The sequence below is a fragment of the Entamoeba invadens genome (assembly GCF_000330505.1).
Source record: "Entamoeba invadens IP1 unplaced genomic scaffold scaff_1105074725735, whole genome shotgun sequence".
Lineage (NCBI taxonomy): Eukaryota > Evosea > Mastigamoebida > Endamoebidae > Entamoeba > Entamoeba invadens.
In genome coordinates this window covers 35,241-41,362 of record NW_004191915.1, presented here as the reverse complement: position 1 = coordinate 41,362, position 6,122 = coordinate 35,241, and positions in this window count along the sequence as shown.

The following is a 6,122-nucleotide window of genomic DNA, read 5'->3' as shown; positions in this document are numbered from 1 at the left end:
TATATTTATTTTTGAATTTTTATTTTAAATATAACAAGAAATTTGTGTGTTATTTCACACAATTATTTAATGTTGATTTACGATATTTATTAGATATTCAAATGTTTTTTCGGGATATAAGGATTAAAAAATGATAATTTTAGATTATAAATTAATTTTGCACATTTTCGGTTAAAATAGTGCAACTTGAAACTATAAATCTATTTATAACAAATCTTGAAATAACCAACTCAATAATCGTGTTAATTCAAATTTATATCAAGTAATTTCTTTGTTTTATCACAAACTTTTTTGTTATGTAGCAAGTGACGTTGTTTTAAATAAGATTTAATTAGTACTTTTAATTAATTTAAACCATTTTATTGTTTAGCAATCTACAAATAAAAACGCAAAAGTGTTCTTTGCATTTAATTTGTTAAAATAGTATTAATTAATTAAAAATAACTATAATTGTCTTGCATTATTAAAACAATTGAACAAAACGGGGTAACCTTACTGTGTTTATTTTTAAAATTTTGAACGAAAACTTTTATTTAAAAACACAAAACACAATTCGTTACAAAATCAATCGAATAAACGATACATTATAAATAATCTAATATTTTTAACTATAACTGTTAATAATATTATAAGTAACATTTATATGTCTATTTTTTATTGATCCATTGTCTTGGAATAACAGATAGTAGTTTTTAAAATATTCTTTAAAATTATCCTTTTAAAACATAAATTATTTTGATATTTTTGTTATTTGGTGTGTTTAAATAACATTATTTTACCATTATTGTTATTTAAAAAAATAAATTATTATTTTATTATTATTATATTAATATTTTAGACTCTATATAATTAATGGTAAAATAATATTATAAATATAGTATGTAATCAATTCTAACATCCAAATAATTTAAACTGTTATCTATATAACAACTACATCAATTATATCACATATAATCATTTTATTGATCATTCACTAAACCAGTGTGTTTCTGTTCATATAAATTAAATGCTTATTTGTTTTGTTTTAAAGTTGAACGATATGTTTTCAGTCAAAACGCGCTAAATTACAAACACTATGTATCTTCAATAATGATAACATTATAAAAAGGGTCATTATACCATTTTTGTTATAATTATACATAAAATACAATATAGTTGTAATTACACAAAATTGTTATATCAATGTGATCATTTATCACTTCGATGAAATCACGTTGTAGTAAAGATATGATTGTTGATGTGTTATTGTGTCTAAATTATGTCTGTTGATTGTTACTATTATATATAACAATTATAATTATAAAACTATTATAAATAACATGATAAATTATTAATAATATATTAATTTATTTTATTATAAATTATAGTTTAAAGTGTTATCTTTGGTATATATCAAGATGTCTTTACACTTGTGTTTTTCTTTGTTTTTCATTATCTCTATACATTTACTATAAGTTTTTTGTTTGTTGCCCAAAAATGCATAATTCGAAAATGAATAAACAGTGGCTGCAAAATAAACATTTATTTACCAAATACAAATCTTTATATTATAAATAGATCGCAGAAAACAAGTTTTGCCCTTTGTTTTTGTTTGAAAATGATAAAATATTCAAATTACAAACAATGAATTTATATCTTGCTTCCTCGACAGTGACACGACGTGAATTTCAACGAGTGATCACAAAACCTCGTGGTGATCAAAGTTTATACAAACGCGACTACTTTTATTGTTAAAGTTGATTTTATAAATTTTTCTCGATTTTGCGATTTTTGATACTTTTGAAAATGTATTTTACTTATTTTTTGTTTATTTTACACTTATTTATTTTAAGATTTATTTTTCAAAGTCGGAACAAACAAAAGTGTCTTTTCGTCTTTTCTTATTTCTTTTACAAAAAAATAGTAAAACCCAATTTTTAAAATTATTGTATTTTTCAAAGTTTACAAAAAAAGCTATTTATTTTCCCTTGTAATTGTTTTTGAGATCAATTGCATATTGAAATTTCAAGACACCTCAAAGTCTATGCTTTATTATCTTTTCTTTGTTATTTTATGATGTAATTGACTTTGAATATTCTGGACCAGTATGTTTTATGATGCAATTTAGTCTTTGTTATATTTTATAATTAATTTTATTATTGTAATAAGTTGTGGACATCTCAATAAATATTTGATCTGACTTTTCCATTGAACTGTGACTTGTTTCTGAAAGGATCAAGCAAAAAAGTGAACCTTTGTTCATCCCAACTTCAACAAAAAATTCACTTTTTTTACTATAATTTATAACATTTTACTATAAAAATTTACTAGAGCCGTCGTTCCAGGGTGTCTAGCTTTTTTTAAAAAATTAAAGAAAAAAGGTCACATTTACATTAAAATTGACTAAGATTTTTATTGTTTTACAAATTTTGATTTTTCCCGTCCTCGAAGGGATAAAAAGCAAATTTTTCCGAGGCATGAATCGAATTGATTATTTTTTATTTTATAAACTTCAAAGTCGGTATTTTTAAATTAAACTTTTGAGCTTTTGTTGAAAACTGTTTTAAAGAAACATATGGACCAAAAAATAAGTTACATTTTGTGTAAATCGTAAAATGTGGTTTTTTACACAAAAATGAAAAAATCGTACACTTTTTGGTCAAATACCAAATGGATTCTGGATTCGACAAGTTTTCCACTCAAAGCATTAAAAAAACAGTGTTTAAATTTGAAAAGGACTTAATAATCATAAAGTCTTCATCAAAACAAATCAACATTAGACTGCGAATTTGAGGCAAGTATAGTTTACGGTTCAAATTATCATTTACAAACCGAACAATTTTAATCTTGTTTTGAACAATTAAACCATTTTGTTATTATTGTGTAAATTTAAAATACTTTTCTTTTTTATATTTGTTTAAGGCAAAAACATTTTTGTGTTTTTTTTCTTTATTCAAAAAAAAACAAAAAGATTTGAATAAAATATATAACAAAAGTAAAAACATTTATTTTAAAAACAAACACAACATAACCAATTATTTACATAAATAATTATCAGTACTAACAATTCTTATTCAGCGCAACCACAAATGTTTTTCTCCTAATAACTAAAAATGGAAAAGTCATCGGTTTTAAAACCCCGATAACACATTCTGTATTTACAAACCGACTAATTTGCCAAATTAAAGCTCTAAAAACACGATAAAAACTTCTTTGATGCACCAAAATTAATTTTTAAAACCGATACTAATACACACAAACAGACAGACACCCGTATTATTAATAATTAGTTTTGTTTTTTAATATTTTTATTTAATTATTATGTTTAAAAACATAAAACAAAAACAAACTTTAATAATGATATTTCATTAAAGTAAGTTTAGCAACCTTAGATGGATCCATTTAAGTTTTTACTTTTTCTAATTGGTTAATTAAATAACTTTTTTCGTTTGAACATTTGTACAATCTTGGCATTTTCAATTTTTTTCTGTATCATTTTATTTGTTTTTTCAATTCCTTTGGAATTAAAATAGATTTTTCACACAAATTAAACTTATGTTGTTCGTCTATTTCTGTTTTTCCAATAAATTTGCAACAACAATTCTTTTGATTCTTTTTCTTCACTATTAACTTCACAACAACTAATCTCCATTTCTTCGTCTTTTTCCTTATTTTTATCATTCATTATTTGTGATAACTGTTCATTTTCAAAGAATTCAGACTGCAGTATAACACCTATTTCACTGAGATATTCTTGTATTATTGGCATTTTACCAAACAAGAACTCAGGTTTCACACGATCGTTTTTTTCTCGAAAATGGCACTTGGTACAAACAATAACCTGTCATTGAATCATTTAAGCAATCAACTCGTATTCCACGTTTATGAGACTTATCTTTCATGTATACAGAATCATAAAAGAATCCAGGATATGGACATATATGTTCATCCAATGTTAAATATGTTGAGGGTGTGTATAGTTGTAAAATTTACTGTTAATTAAATTTCACAACTCGATAACGATGCCAAACTCGATTCTTCTTTTATCTAACGTCTCCAGAATTACAATCATCAAATCTTAAACAACTCTTTAAATTGACAAATCTGTGATAAGTCATTCCTTGTATTGAATTATTCAAAAATCAATTTTTGACATTTTTATATTTTTATCAACTCTCATTTTTATAAGCACTCCAACAAACAAATCCAACTCCATTTCAGTAAATGAATTAATTGTGTAACTATAATCTTTAATTTCTTTTATGTTTTCCAAATACTTTAAAGGTATCAGAAGTTTATTTAAATCATCATCTTTGACATAATCCAATTTATAAATTTCTGAAAAACTTCTATAAAAATCCGAAAAGAAAAAAGCGAGTTTGACGTTTTTGTTAAAAGTGGCAATTATTTTCAAATATGACAAATTTGGATATTTTGTTATCAATTGTTGATTTGCGTTCACAAAATAGTCGTAATCAATGTTTTTAAACTCTTCAAATAGAACAAAATTGTTGGTTAATCTATTTTCTGATAAAATACAATTTACTTGAAGTTGTTCATATTTGTTTATAACCTTTTTCATCTGTTTAATTTTATAAATGTTTTACTCAATGGGAATTCTTTGATTTGTACAATAAATAATTTTTTCTTTAACCTTTTTATCAAATAAACTGTCAAATATAAATTTTCAAACAATTTGCTGTTTTTTTAATTTTGTGTCTATATTTATTGTTGGCAACAGTGTTGCCAAAGAAGCGGTAGTTTTTTGGGGGATATTTTTGTATTCGTGTAGACCATTTTTACTGTTTTCATTAATTTTTTTCGAAATGACTGTTTCAAACTCCACATTATGTTGTTGATTTTCTTTGTATTCCATTTGTTTTTGTTCGTGGATAAAGTGCCTCAAAAGTAATAAAAAATTGGTATCCGGTGTTCCTTGTTTAAACATTTGTTTGTTTGTTACAACGAGATTTTCAATTACAGTTTGTTCAAAAATTTCATTTTCAATGTTTTTATTTTCAACAACACTATCCTGTAATGACATATAATTGAGATTTATAGTTTCGACTTTAAAATTAGTTGACAGAAAAATCAATAATTGTTGCTTGGCATTCTATGTGTTGTGGTATTTTTTATTTAAAAATATAGATAAAACATTTCAAATATGTATTTCATTTGCAAAATTGTCAATTGTTTTATAGTATTTACCCGATTATTTAGATTATAAAAGACTGTCTACATTTGTAGACATTTTGAACCATACCAGAGTCTTGGGTGTTAAGTGGGTTTATTCCAAATTGAGAACTTAAATGTTGCTACTGTATACTTTTGTTATAACTCAATGGTTTTTTATAATTCGTATTTTTATTAAATTAAGAATATTTTTAAAAACTAATTTATTTGATATTAAAATAATTCATTATAAATTTGAAATATTTCACATTAAATAATAAATTGATTTAGTTAAAAATTTTGTATTTTATTTTATTTAAAGATTCAATTACTATGACTTGTATTGATGTATACCACATATTGATTATATCTCAATATTTTTCATCTATTGAAGACTATTTCACACTTTCTTTGGTCTGCAAAAAGTTCAAAAACAACATGAAAAAATACCATTTCAACCCAATTCCTCTAAACAAAAATACAATTAAATACTTTCCAAATATAGAAACCCTTCACTTATATTCAAAAGACCAAGAAAATTTTGGTAATAACATTCCATTTAATATTATAAATGATATTAAATGTTGTGACCTTCACAACAAAACATGGAGTTTTGACAAAGTTGATTTTTTTAAAATTGTAGTTTGGTACCCCGTTTCACATAGCATTCGTATTTTTCTTAAAAACTCGAATTTCATTTTCAAAAACATAGAATATACAGAAAAAGACCAGAAATTGTGTGGTGTATTACTTCTTGAAGACATTAAAATATTGGGAGATTCATGTTTTAAAATGGTTGATATTACTAGTATTAATATGCCAAAGTCATTACTATCAATTGGTAATAACGTTTTTTTAAATTGCCAGTTACTCACCGCTGTTGACATACCAGACTTTGTTATATCTGTTGGTAATCACGCTTTTGGAAATTGTTATAATCTCTGTTATATTTCAATTGGTCGTAACAGAAA